The sequence below is a fragment of the Neofelis nebulosa genome, chromosome 6 (genome assembly GCF_028018385.1).
Source record: "Neofelis nebulosa isolate mNeoNeb1 chromosome 6, mNeoNeb1.pri, whole genome shotgun sequence".
NCBI classification, from domain to species: domain Eukaryota; kingdom Metazoa; phylum Chordata; class Mammalia; order Carnivora; family Felidae; genus Neofelis; species Neofelis nebulosa.
Window position 1 is genome coordinate 149843130 of NC_080787.1, and position 18596 is coordinate 149861725.

General features: G+C 35.1%; 1 protein-coding gene across 1 annotated transcript in view; it reads left to right on the forward strand.

Moving 5' to 3' along the window:
* Positions 1-18596, forward strand: part of PACRG (parkin coregulated) — a 511166-nt gene that overhangs the window by 6722 nt on the left and 485848 nt on the right. The gene's annotated exons all lie outside the window — the stretch shown is intronic.

The window sequence follows — 18596 nt, forward strand, 5'->3', positions numbered from 1 at the left end:
TTTCATATATTGTTTGCAAATATCTTCTCCTATTCATAGGTTGCCTTTTCATTTTATTGATGGTTTCCTTTGCTGTCCAAACGCTCCTTAGTTTAATGCAATTCCATTTGTTTATTTTAACATTTGTTGCCTATACCTAAGAAGACTGGTCCAACAAATATAGGTAAAACCTATGTCAAAGAGCTTACTGCCTGTGTTTTCTTTTAGTGGTTTTATGGCTTCAGGTCTCGCATTCAAGTCCTTAATCCATTTTGAATTTATTTTTGTATATGGTATAAGACAGTGGTCCAGTTTCATTCTTTTGCATGTACCTATCCAGTTTTCCCAGAACATTTATTAAAAAGGCTACATCTTCTCCATTGTATCTCTTTGCCTTCTTTTTTCATAGATTATTTGGCCATATGTGTGTCCATTTATTTCTGGGCTTTCCATTCTGTTCCATTGATTTATATGTGTGTGTGTGTGTGTGTGTGTGTGTGTGTGTGTGTGTGTGTGTGTGTTTGAGCCACTAGCATACTGTTTTGATTACTGTAGCTTTGTGGTATTATTTTAAATCAGGGAGCATGATACCCCTTGCTTTGTTCTTTCTCACAATTCCTTTGGCTATTTGTGACGTTTTGTGGTTTCATACAAATTTTTTGGATTCTTTTTTCTACTTTTGTGAAAAATGTCCATTGGTGTTTTGATGAGGATTGCACTTATCCATAGATTGCTTTGGGTGCTGTGGGCATTTTAGCAGTATTGTTCCAATTTATGAATGTGGTGTATCTTTGCATTTATTTGTGTCATCTTCAACTTTTTTTTTCATCAGTGTCTTACAGTTTTCAAAGAATATGTCTTTCACATTTTTGGTTAAATTTATTCCTAGGTATTTTATTCTTTTTTTTTTTTTTTTCAAATGAAGTGCATACATAAGGTTTTTTTTTATTTTTTTCTAAGTTTATTCATTTTGAGAGAAAGAGTGGGCGTGGTGGGGGCAGGGGGCAGAGAGAGAGGGAATGAGAGAGAATCCCAAGCAGGCTCTGTGCCAACAGCATGGAGCCCAGCGTGGGGCTTGAATCCACAAACCGTTTGGGCTTGAACCCAAAACCAAGAGTTGACAGCCCAACCAAGTGATCTACCTAGATGCCCGTAGGTATTTTATTCTTTTTGATGGGACTGTTAATTTCTCTTTTTGATGGCTTATTCTTAGTGTATAAAAATATGACTGATTTCTGTTAATTTTGTATCTTGCAACTTTATTGAATTCATTTATTAGTTCTAATAGTTTTTTGGTGGAATCTTTAGGATTTTCTATATATAGTATCATGTTATCCGTAATTTCATTTTCCTTATCAATTTGGATGTCTTTTATTTCTTTCTTTTGCCTAATTCCTCTGGCTAGGACTTCCAATATTAAAAATGGTGAAAAAAAAAGTCGACATCTTTGTCTTGTTTGTGATGTTATAGGAAAAGCTTTCAGCCTTCCACCATTGAATATGATGTTAGCTGTAGGTTTGTCATATATATGCCTTCTAATTATGTTGGGGCACATTCCTTCTTTTCTTATTTTGTTGAGATTTTTTTTTATCATATGTGGATGTTGAATTTTGTCAAATTCTTTTTCTGAATCTATTGAGATGATGACATGATTTTTGTTCTTAGTTTTGTTAATGTGGTTTCTCAGGGTGATTAATTTGTGGATGTTAAATCATCCATGCACTGCTGGAATAAATCCCACTTGACTGTGGTATATGATCCTTTTAACACATTGTTGCATTCAGTTTGCTAATATTTTGTTGAGGATTTTTGCATCTATATTCACCAGGGATGTATTAGCCTAAAATTGTCTTTCTTTTTGTGGTGTCTTTCTCTGGTTTTGGTGTCAGAGCTATGCTGGTTTTGTAAAAATGACTTTGGAAGTATTCCTTTCTCCTTAATTTTTTTTTTTAAGTTTTATTTATCTTTTTGAGAGAGAGAGAACATGTGAATGAGCAGGAGAGGGGCAGAGACAGGAGGAGAGAGACAATCCCAAGCAGCCCCACAGCGTCAGTGTAGAGCCCGATGAGCGGCTCGAAGTCACAAACTATGAGATCGTGACCCGAGCTGAAATCAGAAGTCAGGCACTTGAAGCTGTCTGGTCCTGGACATACATACATACATACATACATACATACATACATACATACATTTATTTATTTATTTATGAGAGTTTTTGAATTAATTAGTCAATTGTATTAGTTGCAGTCTATCAATATTTTCTAAAATATTTTTCAATGTTTATTTAATTTTGAGAGAGACAGAGACAGAGACAGAGAGCAAATTGGGGAGGGGCAAAGAAAGAAGGAGACACAGAATCTGAAGCAGCTCCAGGCTCTGAGCTGTCAGCACAGAACTCTCTGTGGGGCTAGAAACTACGAACCGTGAGATCATGAGCTGAGCCGAAGTCAGATGCTTATCCTACTGAGCCACTCAGGTGCCCCAGTCTATTAATATTTTCTGTTTCTTTGTGATTCAGTCTTGGAAGATAGTGTGTTTCTAGAAATTTATCTACTTCTTCTAGATTTTCCAGTTTGTTGATATAATTCCAATTTGTTTTGATCCCTTTGTGTTTCATGGTATCGATGGTAACTTCTCTTTCATTTGTGATTTTATTTGGGTCCTCTTTTTTTATTGATGAGTCTGGCTAGAGGTTTATTAATTTTGTTTATCTTTTCAAAGAACCAGCTGTTAGTTTCATTGATCTTTTTTCTATTGTCCTTTCAGTGTCTACTTCATTCATTTCCACTCTGATCTTTATTATTTCCTTTCTTCTACTAACTTCTGGCTTTGTCCTTTTTCTGTTTCCTTCAGGTGTAAAAGTTAGGTTGTTATTTGTTATTTTTCTTGTTTTCTTGAACTAGTTCTGTGTTGCTATGAACTTCCCTCTTAGAACTGTTTTCACTGCATCTCCTAGATGTTAGAAAATTGCGTTTCCATTTCCATTTGTCTCAGGGTATTCTGTGATGTTATCTTTGATTTCTTCATTAACCTATTGGTTGCATAACAACATAGTGGTTAGCCTCATGTGTTGGTGAGTGAGTGTGTGTGTGCGTTTTCCAGTTTTCTTCTTGTAATTGATTTCTAGTTTCATACCATCGTGTTCAGAAAAGATGCTTGATATAATTTCAGTCTTCTTAAATTTAGTGAGACCTACATTGTGGCCTAACATGCGATCTGTTCTGGAGACTGTTCCATGAACACTTGAAAAGAATGTGTGAGGGGTGCCTGGGTGGCTCAGTCGGTTGAGTGTCCGACTTTGGCTCAGGTCATGATCTCGCAGTCTGTGAGTTCGAGCCCCGCATCGGGCCCTGTGCTGACAGCTCGGAGCCTAGAACCTGCTTCTGATTCTGTCTCCCTCTCTCTCTGCCCCTCCCCTGCTCATGCTCTGTTTCTCTCACTCTCAAAAATGAATAAATATTAAAAAAAAAAAAAAAAGAATATGTGAAACCTCTGAAACCCATTCATGATACATATTAGAAATGGATGGAAACATCTAATGTCATAGTTCTCAGGTTGCAAATTGAAATCACCGGGGGAACTTAAAAAAAAATACTGATTCCTCAGCCTCACCCTCCAAGATTCTGATTTAATTTTTCTTATTCTTCTGGGGTTGATTTAATTAGTCTTTAATAATGGTTCAGAACATTTGGGAGGATACTATTAAGGAAAGATCTCAAAAAACTATTTTCCATATAACTTTTTTTGAAGACGTTTACTAAGCAATATTCCATTTCCCACTGATTGCATTATTCTTGTTGGTTGGTTGGTTTGCAATTATACATAATACCCAGATATTTTAGAGAAATTTTTAGCCAGTGTAACACAATTTTAAGTATTTTAATTTGGCAATATGTTTAGAAACTGTTGATACTGATCTCTCCCATTAATTCATATCCAGAATGTTGATTTTAATTTTTATCTTTATACCAGTTTAATCTTCCAGAGGACATTTTAATACTATGCAAACTGAGTATAGAAAATAATCAAATAGGTATGTTGGGGCACCTGGGTGGCTCAGTCGGTTAAGCATCTGATTCTTTGTTTCAGCTCAGGTCATGGCCTCATGGTTAGTGGGGTCAAGCCCAATATCTGGCTCTGTGTTGACAGCCCAGAGCCTGCTTGGATTCTCTCTCTCCCTCTCTTTCTGCCCCTCCTCTGCTTGCTCTCCTTCATAAATAAACGTTCTAAAAATAAATAAAACAGGCATATATTTATCTAGATTTAATAAATAATGGTGTTTTGTTATAACATCGTATTCTTTTAAATAAATTTCTGATCTTATAGAAAAATAAACAAATCCTTACTAGAAGAGCTACCTCCTCCTTCCTTTTCCATCCTTCTATTCTTCCGTTCCCAGAAGTAACTGGGATCCTATAGTTTATATATATCATTCCCAAATAATGTAGTGCATATACATGCATCCATACATTTTATGGCAATGTGTATGTGTATATATATAATGAAAATATAGGTATTGTTCTTCAGGTTACCTTTATACCTGGGCTAGTCTGTTACAGGGCATGTTTCTCCACTGCCTTTTAGCTCATATTCAATTCACAAATAGGGGAATGATATCAGTGTAAGTAGGAGGTTCATACGTTTTTGCCCCATGTTGTTAAAATTTTATGCCACCAAGTAAGAGCAGCTGAGTGAAAAGTATACTAGCACAACCGAACACAGCATATCAACAGAGTAATTCGAAGTGATGCAGAAACTATCATTCCTCCTGTTCCCCTTGCATACTTGCTCTTAAAATTCTTGGAGTGTTACCTTACTTTGTAAATCCTTACAACATCTCCTGTCATCATTTTCTTTAAAAGAACAGCAGTATATTTACTGCAGTATTTCACTTCCAAAGGTTAAGAATTAACTGTGCTGATAACTTTTTATTAGAATGATTATTAAGTGCTCTGGTTACAAAATTGCATAGGTTTTTATGGGCTTTTAAACATTATTTTTCCCATACACCTTGTTATTTTTAATGAGTGATTTTGCAGAACAGGTAGATTTTCAGGAATGCATGTCCTGTGATAGCAGGAACACTTGGAGGAAATTTGCTTACCTGCTGTATCATATTCCCATTGCATGAATGAGCCAGTGTGTTTATTCATTCTCTTAGTGAGGGACTGTTAGGTTTCTACATTTCAATACTGCATCATTCTGTAGAGTTTATTATGCACCTGTGCCAAAGTTCACCTGAGGTGGATTGCTGAATAATGAGGTGTAGCTTCAACTTCAGTAGAGTTTGTCAAATTTCTTTCCAGAGTAATATGTGCATATTTATACTGTCAGCAGCAGCTAATGAGAACTCTTGTTTCCTAAATCCTAATCATCATCGGTGGTATCAGACAAAATTGTACTAATCCTCAGGGTATGAAATGATACCTTGTTTTAATTTTGCATTTCTCTTATAGTCATATGAGTTTTTTCCCATAGTTTTTTAATCAGATAAGTTTCTTCCTCTGTGCTATGCTTATTACTAGTGTTTGCCCATTTCTTCTATTGGGTTGTCCTTTTCTTATTGTTGCATAGGTATTCTTTATGGTTGTATACTCTGGATATGCATATTTTCTGGATATGGACTCAAGATATTTTCTAGTTTGTGACTTGTCTTCATAGTTTTTTTTTTTCCTTTGATGTATAGAAATTTTAAATTTAATTTTAAGCAATTATAGTTATCTTTTTTTATGTTATCTCTTTAGTTATCTCTTTTTGTGATTTGTGTATTCCTGATTAGTTTCAGAAATGTTTTTTTCATCCTGATATGTTAAGTTTTCTTGAACATGTTTTCTTCTTATGATGTTCCACAGATTATTAATTATTCAGTCACTAATTCATTTTTTAAGATGAGAGTTAAGGCTTCAATTTGGTCTGTTCCAAATGGAGAGCCATCCATTCAGTCCCGTTTATAAATAGTAACTTTGGACTCTCTATTCCTTCTTATTGGTCGATTTATCTATCTCTGAGCCAGTATCATACTGTCTTAATTGTTGTAGCTTTAAAAATCTTGATATTTGGTAAGGTGAGTTTCACCAATTTGTTATCATCCTCTTTGACATTCTTGGTCTCTTACCATCTATAGGGATTTTAGGATAAGTTGTCAAGTTTCAGGAAAATCTTTTTGGGATTTTGACTAGAACTGTATTGAAAGCATAGGATAACTGGAGGACAATAGCAATATATCCTTAATTTACAAAGGGTTTTTCTTTTATATAATTGCTGAAATTTATCGAAGATAGTTTCTGTATCTTTGAAATGATCATAAGGGTTTTTATAACTATTTTAATGTTAATTTAATGTTAATTTATGCATAGATGATATTGTAATATTACATCATCCTTACATTCTTGCATGTGATTTAATCATGATGTGTTTAGCTTTTAAAAATATTAGTCACTGGTATCTCTTTTGCTTATCAGGGAGCAAGGTTTTTCCCAGTGACCCACCACAATCCTGTATCTTATCACCCCAAACTAGGCGTTAATGTTAAGGTGGCATCTTAGGTCTGGCTGCTGTGATAAAATACCACAGACTGGGTGGCTTAAACAACACAATTTATTTCTCCTAGTTCTGGAGGCTTGGAAGTCCAAGATCAAGGTGCTGGCCAATTCAGTTCCCGGGGAGGGCTTCCTTCCTGGTTGCAGATAGTGTGACTCATGGCTGTGTCCTTATGTCCTTTCCTTACTCAGTGCAAGCACATAGAGACTCTTACTTTTCATTGAAAACTGCTAATTCCATAGTGCCTGGGTGGCTCAGTTGGTTGAGTGTCCAACTTCAGCTCAGGTCATGATCTCTCAGTTCATGAGTTCGAGCCCCCGACGGGGCTCTGTGCTGACAGCTCAGGGCCTGGAGCCTGCATCAGATTCTGTGTCTCCCTCTCTCTCTGCCCCTACCCCCACTTGCGTGCTCTTTGTCTCTCTCTCTCAAAAATAAACATTAAAAAAAATTTTTAGGGGTGCCCGGGTGGCTCAGTCTGTTAAGTGTCTGACTTCAGCTCAGGCCATGATCTTACTACTTGTGTGGGTTTGAGCCCGGTGTCGGGCTCTGTGCTGACAGCTCAGAGCCTGGAGCCTGTTTCCGATTCTGTGTCTCCCTCTCTCTCTGCCCCTCTCCTGTTCACACTCTGTCTCTTTCTCTCAAAAATAAATGAACTTAATTTTTTTTTACATTTTTTTAAACTGCTAATTCCATCCCATAGGCCCTACCTACCCTCATGATCTCATCTACCCTAATTACCTCCCAAAGGCCTGATCTCCAAAAACTGTCACCTTGGGGTTAGGGCTTCAACATGCATATTTTGAGGGACACAGATATTCAGACCATAACAAGTGGGGAGGTGGTATTGCTGAGTTTGGCTCATCTTTTGGGACTGAAGAAGGGGCCCATCTTCCTGCAATTCTTTGCTGCTAGAACAAAATGGTGTTTCTATAAACTAAAAGAAAACTAGAATTTTCCTTTAGGAAGAAAACTAAATATGTGTACCACACTTGCATCCTACAAAAAATAATTAGATTTAATGCCTTTCTTTTAACAATATGTTTCTGAACAATTATTTCAATTACAAAAGGGAAAAATACTCATGTAGAGTTTTAAGAAAATATTTATAAAAGGAAAAGGAAAATAAATATAAAATCCCTTTCACTAGAGTTAATCGCTCTTGAATTATTCTTAAAAAGTATGTCGAGGGGCGCCTGGGTGGCTCAGTAGGTTGAGCGTCTGACTTCAGCTTAGGTCATGGTCTCATGGCTCATGGGTTCGAGCCCCGTGTCGGGCTCTGTGCTGACAGCTCAGAGCCTGGAGCCTGCTTCAGATTCTGTGTTTCCCTCTCTCTCCGCCCCTAACCCACTCGCATTCTGTCTCTGTCTCTCTCAAAAATAAACATTAAAAAAAAAAAGCATGTCAACATCCTTTTTGTGTAAAATTGGAGTCATATCATACATACATTGTTAATGTGTTTTAAATATTAATTTAAATATTAATTAAATTAATTAATATATATCAATATATTAATTGATACCAACATAACATGATAATTAATATATATTGATTAATATATTAATATATAGCTATATATTAATATATTTTACATGTTATGTATAATATCTTATATATGTTATATAAAATATATACTGATATATAATATATATTAGTTAATGTAATATGCCATTTATTTTCATTGCTACTTTATTAATTGTTTTGATTTGATTTACTTATGATTTGTTTGGCTTTTTGTTTCTGTTTTCATATACTATCTCCTAAATTTATATATGAATTCTTCTGGTTTTGATAATAGGCTTATTTCTCCTCTTACATATTATCTTTTCTCCTATTCCCCCTTATTATTTTTTTTTACTGAGGTTTTGTTGGAATAATTGACTTTCTTTTTAATAAATGTCTTTCTTTTTAATACCCTTATTTTTATTTATTCATTTTATTTTTTAATGTTTATGTTCTTAGTTTTGAGACAGAGACAGAGCATGAGTGGGGGAGGGGCAGAGAGAGAGGGAGACACAGAATCTGAAGCAGGCTGCAGGCTCTCATCTGTCAGCACAGAGCCCAACGTGGGGCTCGAACTCACGGACCATGTGATCATGACCCGAGCCGAAGTTGGATGCCCAACCGACTGAGCCACCCAGGTGCCCCAATACCTTTATTTTTAATAGACATTATTGTTCTTATTATTAAAAGGTATGTAATTGTATTTTGTTTTTACTTTCATATGATTGTTATTTCTAAGGAATTCTTTTTTTTTCCCATTGGTAGGGGCTTTATGATCATGTTTTGATAATGATTTTTTTTTTATTAGTAAGTTTGTTGCTTGATGGCTATGTAATTTGGTTTCTATAGTTTTAGTTGCTTAGAATTTATTAAAATTATCTTTTTGGTCTAGAGTAGGATCATTTTCTAGAAATGTTCTTTGCAAATTTGAAAATAGCCTTTTTTTTTTTTTTTGTCCATAGCTATTCTGGATTGTTAATTGCAGATAACTTATTTTAGTTGCAAATTATTACAGAAACCATCTGTGTAAAGATATTTTTTACTATTTAATAATCATGAATAATAGTGATTAACTCTCTCTTAAGCAAATCTGGAGTAGGCAGATAAGGTTTGGCATTTCCTCTAGTCTTTTTTCTATATCCATATTTAATAGTCCATAAAACAGTAATTTCTCCTAGTTTATCTAAATGGAAGATTTAAAAACACAACTAATTGGGGCACCTGGGTGGCTCAGTCGGTTGAGCATCTGACTTTGGCTCAGGTCATAATCTCACAGCTTGTGAATTCAAGCCCCGTGTCGGGCTCTATGTTGACAGCTCAGAGCCTGGAGTCTGCTTCAGATTCTGTGTCCCTCTCTCTATCTGCCCCTCCCTCACTCATGCTCTGTCTCTCTCTGTCTCTCTCTCTCTCAAGAATAAATAAAACATTTTTAAAAATAAAGTAAAATAAAAACACAACTAATTGCTAAAAATCTACTTATTAAATATTCATGGCTCTTGTGATTTTTATAAGTAAGGAGAAAAATGCAAAAGAATACAAGTTACAAACAAGAACTACAAAACAGTGGGAAGATTACATCGTGATGTAGTCTTTTTCTTCTCTTTAACCTTATCAGGGGACATATCAAATTCCTGTTTTAGGAGTTCTGAAAATGGCCTAATGATAGCTAATAATCTTTACTCAAACTTACTTATAGGACCCAGAATTCTAGAACCTGTCTGTGGTAGTTCAATTATTTTATTTTCTAGAAAAAGACATATTTATATTTTCAATGCTTATATTTCATATTCCATGCCCTTAAAATGAAATTTTTGAAAGAGAATTCAGGAATACCTATTGATTTTGCTTCTGTTTATTAAGAACTGACTTAAAGGGGCACCTGGGTGGCTCAGTTGGTTAAGCATCCAACTTTGGCTCAGTTCATGATCTCAGGGTTTGTGAGTTTGAGCCCTTTGTAGGGCTCTGTGCTGACCATGTGGAGCCTGCTCAGGATTCTCTTGCTCTCCCTCTCTGCCCCTTCCACACAATTTCTTGCTCTCTTGCACTCTCTCTCTCTTAAAAAAAATTCATCTGCCACTTTGGGGGGTTGTGCAGACACATCATTGATCAGACAGTGATCTAGTCTTGGTGAGAAGCACGCCAAGGTATAATACATAGAGTGACCACTGATTTTGTAAGAGCTAAAAAATAAGGCAAGAGGAGTTTAGATTTAATATTTAGCACCCAAAAATTGAAACTCTAAAGCATCTGTAAGGTAATTCTGTTCGTCTGTGGTAGAGAAGAAGTGTTATGTTCACATAGAGATTATTTTTAAGATTCCCATATACATGTAAGAGTCATAGACTAAAAAAAAAAATTAAGATATCACTATCTATGAATTGTATTATTTACTAAAGTCACTGCCATTTAGGAAAAAGCATGTGAATTTATTACATTATAAAGAGTAATTGTGCTATATCAATAATAATTTATACTTTGGAATTATCCTCCAAAACCAATCCAAGTCAAAGTCACCAATGTACCATAGGTTAGAGAAAGTAAGACTAGAAAAAATATAAAAAATTCCAAATAAAATAATGAGTAAAAGATAAAGCATGGGTAACTACCTTCTTTTTCTGGGTTTTACTTAGATAAGAATCCATGGAGAAATATATTTCACAGATTATCTATCCTAAATTAAAGTAGCTATGAATAAAACTCCCTGAGACAAACAGTAAATCCTTTAGCAAATCTACTGTGATTCGTATTAAAAACAGTTATTTTACATGATAAAATTATAACTTTATTTCGAGATGAAGCAGATGACATACTTAAATGCTTTCACATGACCATAAAAAAGTTTTGATTTAAAGAATTATATTTAAATATGTTTTAGAATTTATATAATGATTATTGAAACAATTGTATGAAATAAATACTAGTAATTTTAAGTAATAATGAGGCATGCCTTTGTGTATGCTTTATGTTCCTATGAAATTTCATGAATAAATGATACATTTTATTTACTCATGAATACACTAGATTATACACACATTCATGGTGATTTACATAATCAAAATTATCTTCTGTCACTATTAGGAGTAAATAATGAAAATATTTTACAAGTTCATCAAATATAGCTTTTATAATATAAAGGTGAAGTATAAATGACCAATGTCATATAATTCTTTGTCCCTGTGCCCCTCAACTCTGCCCAGTGTTCTAGACATTGGAGATGCTCCGTTGTATTTCTTGATTGTTTAATTCTGACTTATTTTTTTTTTAATTTTTTTTTCAACGTTTTTTATTTATTTTTGGGACAGAGAGAGACAGAGCATGAACGGGGGAGGGGCAGAGAGAGAGGGAGACACAGAATCGGAAGCAGGCTCCAGGCTCCGAGCCATCAGCCCAGAGCCTGACGCGGGGCTCGAACTCACGGAACGCGAGATCGTGACCTGGCTGAAGTCGGACGCTTAACCGACTGCGCCACCCAGGCGCCCCAATTCTGACTTATTTTTAAAAGTAATTCATTCAACCATGAGTGTCCATCTACACCCATTATACATTTCTTTCAATTCATCACATCGAAAAAAGTATAGGTGATTGATTAAGAACTTCCTTAGGGAATGGAAGATCCTTCTGTATATAACATTTATCCTTCTATTTATGTAAGTCAAAGATAATTGGATTGATTTAAAACTTGTGAACATTTGATACTAGGATAAGAACCGTAGGAACCGTGTTTTAGATTAGGAGGATCTCAAAGAATGAATCACCACCAGTGTATGGGGCCTATTTGATAAGACTGAAATACTTCCAATGACTTACATAGTACAAACACCAGGTTTATCCAGAGCTAATGCTGGCAAACACAAAATCAACCAGACTGAGCCGGGTAAGGCTTGAGGTAAGAGACCTGAGACACAGTAGAGGCAAACACTTGAATCTAAACCTATGGTCCCAAAGTGAACCGAGTTCCAGTCAAAAAGATTGGTAACAAGAGGCAGGGGCTTGGAGGGACATAGAAGGCTGATCGTTAGCCAAAAAGATATTTAAAACCCTTAGTCTCCTCTTAGGAGAAGCACAGGCTAATATCACCCTCTGGGAAGGGTGGGGAGCATTCTGGAGAGAGGATGTTAAATAGCCTAATAAATTATTATCTACTGCCAGGCTTCTGTTGACAAGTTGGACTTGTTTTAACTGACTGTTCTGTAAAATAATTAGTTCAACTTGTTAACGTTACTCTATTTTGTAATAGATCCCACCTGTGTCCCTGTTCAGTCACCCACAAATAAGTGATATTTGTCTTTAAAGAAAATGGATTGGAGCAAAGCTGCTGTAATTTATTAAAATATTGGAAAATGAACTCAGAACGTATATGCAGTTTATCGTGGAAGAGCCGTATCACCTCCTTTCTACTGTCTATGGCTTTTCAAAGTGTCAGTGTGATAAGTGCACAGGTTAATAGATGAAGTTGTAGAGACTGGCTTATCAGGCTTATCAGAATCCATCCTGTGCCTGTTCCCCACCCCCTAAACCCACATTCTTTCAGTTGTACCACTTGTAACTATTTCTTATTTTAATCTGTAAATCATATGCTTCTATTACTATTTTTTTTTAATGAGCTTCACTGAGGTACCAACAGTGAACTACTTATATTAAAGTATAGAACTAGATAAGTTTCGACATACACATACAGCTGTAAAGCCATCACAACAATCAAAATAATGAACATATGCGATGTTTCCACATTTCTTTGTGCCTCTTTATAATCCCTCTCACACTTCTTCCCTTCTCTCTAGTCAACCAGTGACCTGCTTTCCATCGCTAAAGATGAGTTTGCATTTTCTAGATTTTTATATAAATGGAATTACACAGACCGTATTCCATTTTTTCCTGTTTTTTCTTTCACTCCGCATAATTATTTTGAGATACATCCCTGTTGTTGCTTCTGTCGATACTTCATTCCGTTTTTATTGCTAGAAATAATCTACTTGTATGAATGTAGCATGTGTGTTTGACCATTCACTGTTGGTGGACATTTATAAAGGTTGTTTCCAGTTTGTGGCTGTTAAAAACGGCTGCTATGAACATTGATATACAAGTCTGTGTATGGATTTTAAGTTTATCTCTCTTGGTTAAATACCTAAGAGTTGGGCTAGTTGCAACAACTGGGAAGAGGCTGAGAGAATTAAAGCCCCATCATGTCAGCTCTACCCCCAGCTGGTTCGAAGTTATTAATGGCAATGACAAGTTCATCCTCGTCATCTCTGATATATTCAAAAGATCTCAGAATATGTATAAGCCTGTTTGTTACATGTGGGTTGATCTCATATGCCTATAATACATTAGAATAAAAGAAAAAAAATCATTGTTCTTATTTTAATAAGTATAAACTATCACTGTGTACAGCACCATTACTGTAATCTGAAAACATCCATCATTGATTTTATATGGTATTAAATATACAGTTATTATATGAGCGTAATTGAAGTATTACTGATTAGATTATGAAAACAGCATAATTTTCTCCATTAAATATATTTATGTCCGCATTCATTTTTTCCATTGTAGGCTACACACCGTATATTAATGTTTAGAATTTCTTATTAAAAACTGTGCTAGTTAGTACTTTAACATTTTGCTTCATTTGTTGAGATTTATTTGTTTCTTGTCCATAAAACTCGATTTTATGTTGCCTTCATTTATTTTCTTTCAGAGGTATCTTAGGAATCCTTCACATTTTATAAGGAACCATAAATTTATTTCAGCCTAGGGCCAGGAGCTAGCTTTCATGTTGACCCAAATGCATGTATGCAATTTAGTCTGTGAATTTTGAAAATTTGAGCAATAGTACATTAAACTAGAATAATGAACCAATAAAAATTTTTATAGCATTTAGAAAAATTATTTCTCTGACATTCGCACTATCACTTTACTCGTTAAAATTATTCTAGTATCATAAGGTAGACTGTGTATGTATTCCCAGGGCTTAAAAAACAAATCAACAGATCTTTTCTGGTGATCAAATGAGTTGACCTGAGTACATGATAATGCAGTCTTGTTTTTGGAAAGCTAGTCTGGCCATTTGTAACTAGATTATCTGTCTTCAAAAAATGGAGTAAAAGTTTTGGAAAATCTTTCATATGGTGCCTGTAATGCACCTTATATGTTGAATGCTATAGATGGTTGGTCAATTGACATTGTTATCTTCGTATAGTCCTTGCCAGTGTATACCATTGGGTTTAAACTTGCAAAGCCTCAAATGCATCATCAGCAGATGGAAAAAGTACAACTTCAAAAGGTCTTCATGGAGATTAAATGAAATATTACAGTGACTCATAGGCGCATGTTCAGCAACATGGAAGTCAAATGTAGTAAGTGCTCATGAGACAGTGGTTTTATATTTTTCACAAATCTGCTAACATGTAATTGGCCTGTCCTATAAACCAGACCTTTAAGGGTTTTATAGGATTCTAATCTCCTTGATGCGTTAGCCCCTTGCGGTAGTGAGTTATGTGCTCAGGAAGGCACATTAATGCTTACGACTCACTAAGGCACTGTTTCCATTTTGCCTAATCACTTCATTGGCCTTTACCTTGTTTTACAAATGTACTTAATTCAATAAGGAAAAATGCTTCTCCTGAAGTTGTTAGACTGGTGAAACGTGTTTTCAAGCCAAACACTTCATGTTATTTAGGGTGATACGTATGATTCAAGCAGTTTTTTAAATGATTTTTTTTTTTTTTACTTTTGAAGGAAGCACTTAAAATAGTGTTACATCTAACCATGTAGGTATTTCTGTTTTCCATGATGCTTAATGAGAATGATACTTATGTTTTAAGTAAATAATAAACATCTGAGAAGGAAAATTTCATGTCTAAGTATTTTAGATTGCATTTTGGCAACTAAATGCATTAATCCGAACACGTAGAGATTATGGAGATAATCCATGTTCCCATTAGTCATTTAGACACTGGGGTGTAAATGTCACTTGTTTCTTCAATTCAGTTCAGCTGCTATAATTAAATGATACTATTTATTCATCCAGCAGCAATCCTGAAATCTTTTGTATCCTTGCAAAACATAGTTAAAAAAAAGTTTTCTATAAAATGTGGTTTACCTTCGGTTAGAAATTTTTCTTTTAAGTTTTTAGTCTTTATCTTAATTGTGACTATCAAATAGAGTCTCTCAGATCAGTGATATAGGCTAATTTCAAATTTTCTCTAAATCTACAGATATACTCTTCATTTTCCCTAGTCTGGACCTAAATTGCTCTGCTTGCATTTGTAATCAGAGATTGATTGGGTTGCTGTGGAAACTGGAAAAGTGTGTTGCTCGTTGAAGACAAAATGCACAAGTACTGTTATCATAATTGTCTGCCATGCTAAATGCCTATCAGCCTGAACAGTACATTGATAAAATGTTCACACTCCAACCCTAAAATGCTTCTTTTCAGAATACTGCTTTGTGGTCAGTATTAATCCTCTAGATTGATTTTTTTTTCAACGTTTTTTATTTATTTTTGGGACAGAGAGAGACAGAGCATGAACGGGGGAGGGGCAGAGAGAGAGGGAGACACAGAATCGGAAACAGGCTCCAGGCTCCGAGCCATCAGCCCAGAGCCCGACGCGGGGCTCGAACTCACGGACCGCGAGACCTGGCTGAAGTCGGACGCTTAACCGACTGCGCCACCCAGGCGCCCCTCCTCTAGATTGATTTTTGTAACAACTACCTTTGTTACATATTTAATTTGTTTCCACATTGAACTTTTTTTGTCACACAAAATGAAATCAGTTTCCATTTTATTCATACTTACAAGGCACCTCATAGGAGAAAACATGAAGCACAGTAAAATACTATTTATCTAGAAGCCAATCATCTGAACCATTTTAACTGCTGATCATGAAGACATAAAATAAATGCAAAAAAATCAGTTGAAGAAAGAATTTTTAGCATCTTGTAATAAAGACCAAGAAGTGAAGGTCTGTTTCACACACACACACACACACACACACACACACACACACACAAGCAATATTATGCATTTTACCACGTGAAAGCAAAGATAAACTCTGCTTGTCTTTAAAAGTTTGTCTTTGAGACAAGATTGGCCAAAGGGAATGAGGAGGAAAATCAAAAGAAGGAGCTACAAAATGGGCTCAGCAGTAGGAATGCTGGGATTAGGGGGGATGAGAGCACGGATTCCAGTGGTACAAATTTCCATTAATGCCAGCAACTATTCTGGGGACTTCCATTGTTTCCCTGATTCCAACAAGAACAAATACAAAAAGAATTATCTGTAACTTCCAAAGTTTAAAATAAAACATTCCCAATCCCTCATAAATATTAAGAAACCAAGGGTTGCAAAAGAGACACCAACCAACTACAGAAGGTTAACAGGATGTACATCTTTGTACAATAAGCCCCATGTTGAACGCAACTGAATGCAGCTCTGGAGTGTCAGGGATGCACAGAATATGGTACTTTAGTTCTGTTTTTATAAATAGTTCCAGACAATGAACAAGGAAATATGCCTTACGAGAAAAATATTAAAATATATAACATGTGTGACATAGTCTAAATGATGTATTTACCTACTTCATGTATTGTTGAGATTGGGATGCTAGTCTTGGGTACTTTGTTCCACCATATACTTCAGAAAGAAGTCTGAAATCATTGAGCATTTGCATGCATTGTGAGACTGAATCTTTAGCAGTGAGTTCTTGTGTTTTTTTCTAAGAAATGCAACATAGGTGAAAAAATATATATATATATATGTATATATATACATATATTGCAATTTTCATATACTGTATACCCTGATGCATAGTTAAAATTGTTTTGACATATTGGATTTGTTGATAAGTGGGGGGGGCAGCATTTGTCTAGATATATGTACTATACTGCATACTTTTTGTTATTTTGAACATGCAATAATCATTTAAAAGTCAGAAGGGCATACACTTAAAAATGTTTCAATCCATTTCTCCTTTATGGAGACAGCCATGTATCTATCTGTTTTACAGAGATATTTTTTGCATTTTAAGCACATATGTATGTATGCATTCATTATTGTCAGCCTTCTTAATTTGAGCAAATCTGAGGGTTGTATAGTATGATATTATGGTTTTATTTTGCCTTTTTCTCATTATAATCAGGTTAAGCAACTCTTCATTTGTCTATTGGCCACTTTGTAAAGTGCCCATGTACTTGCTTGCCCATTTTTCTATTAGTTGCCTTTTGTTGTTGTTGTTGTTTCTGTTTTTTGTTATTGACTTGTGAGCACTCTTTATATACTATAGATCGTCACATCTTTTATTGGCTATATGTTTTGTAAATATCTCTTCTCCTTCTGTGGCTTTTCACTCAATTAGTAGAGTCTTCTGATAAACAGAACTTATTAATTTTAATGTTGTCAAATTTATCAACCTTTTCCTTCAGGATTAGTACCTTTTTGTATTGATTAAGGAGTTATTCCCTATCCTGAGGCTATGAAAATACCCTTTTGGGGCACCTGGGTGGGTCAGTCAGTTAAGCATCTGACTCTTAATTTCCGCTGAGGTCATGATCTTACAGTTGGTGAGTTCCAGCCCCACATCAGGCTCTGTGCTGACAGTGCAGAGCCTGCTTGAGATTCTCTTTCTCTCCCTCTCTCTCTGCCCTTCTCAGACTCATTGGGGGAAATAAATAAATAAATAAACTTTAAAAATACCCTTTTTACATTTAGATCTACAGTCCACCTGGAATTCATTTTCGAGTAAACCGTGAGGTAGGATCAAGTTTCATTTTGTCGGTTTGGGTATCTGATTGAGCAGGCACTGTGTTTTGAAAATACCACCATTTCCCCATGGCTTCACAGTATGGTCTTTATCACAGATTAAGTATTTGTATATGTTTCTGGACTCACTCTTCTGTTTTACTGTCTTTTGTAACTTTACATGATATGTTGCTACCTGGAGGAGTAAGTCCTCCAAAACCTTCTTCAGGAGTAACTTAGATAGTTTTATCCCTTTTCATTTCCATATAAACTTTAAATTCCCATATAAAATTTTCCAAGTTACCAAAAAGGAGTTGCATTTTTATTGAGATTGCAGTGATATGTATCTGTCAATGGAGAGACTTAACATCTTTATTATATTGAACCTTCTAAACCACGAACATGGTGTATCACTATAATTATTGAGGTCTCCATTAATTTCTCTCTATAAAGTTTTATAATATTCTCTATAAGGGTCTTGCATATAATTCCTGATATTTATTTATTCATACATTTTTGTGCTAATGCATATGGTCTGGTTCTTGAGATTTTTTTTCTGATTTTTTATGTACAAAATTATTTTTTAATATAGGAAACTTGTGAAATTTGCCTATTAATTTTAATAATGCACATGTTGACTTTTTGGACCTTTGGCATACCTAATGATATCATATGTGAATGAAAATTTTGTATCTTCTTTTCCAGTCCATATAACATTTTTTTCTTGTCTTACTGAGTAGGGTTGGTCTCCTGCTTCATTGTTGAATAGATAAATAATAGTGGGAATCCTTGCCTTCTTCTTGATCCCACAGAAGAGATGTTAATAATTCATCATAAA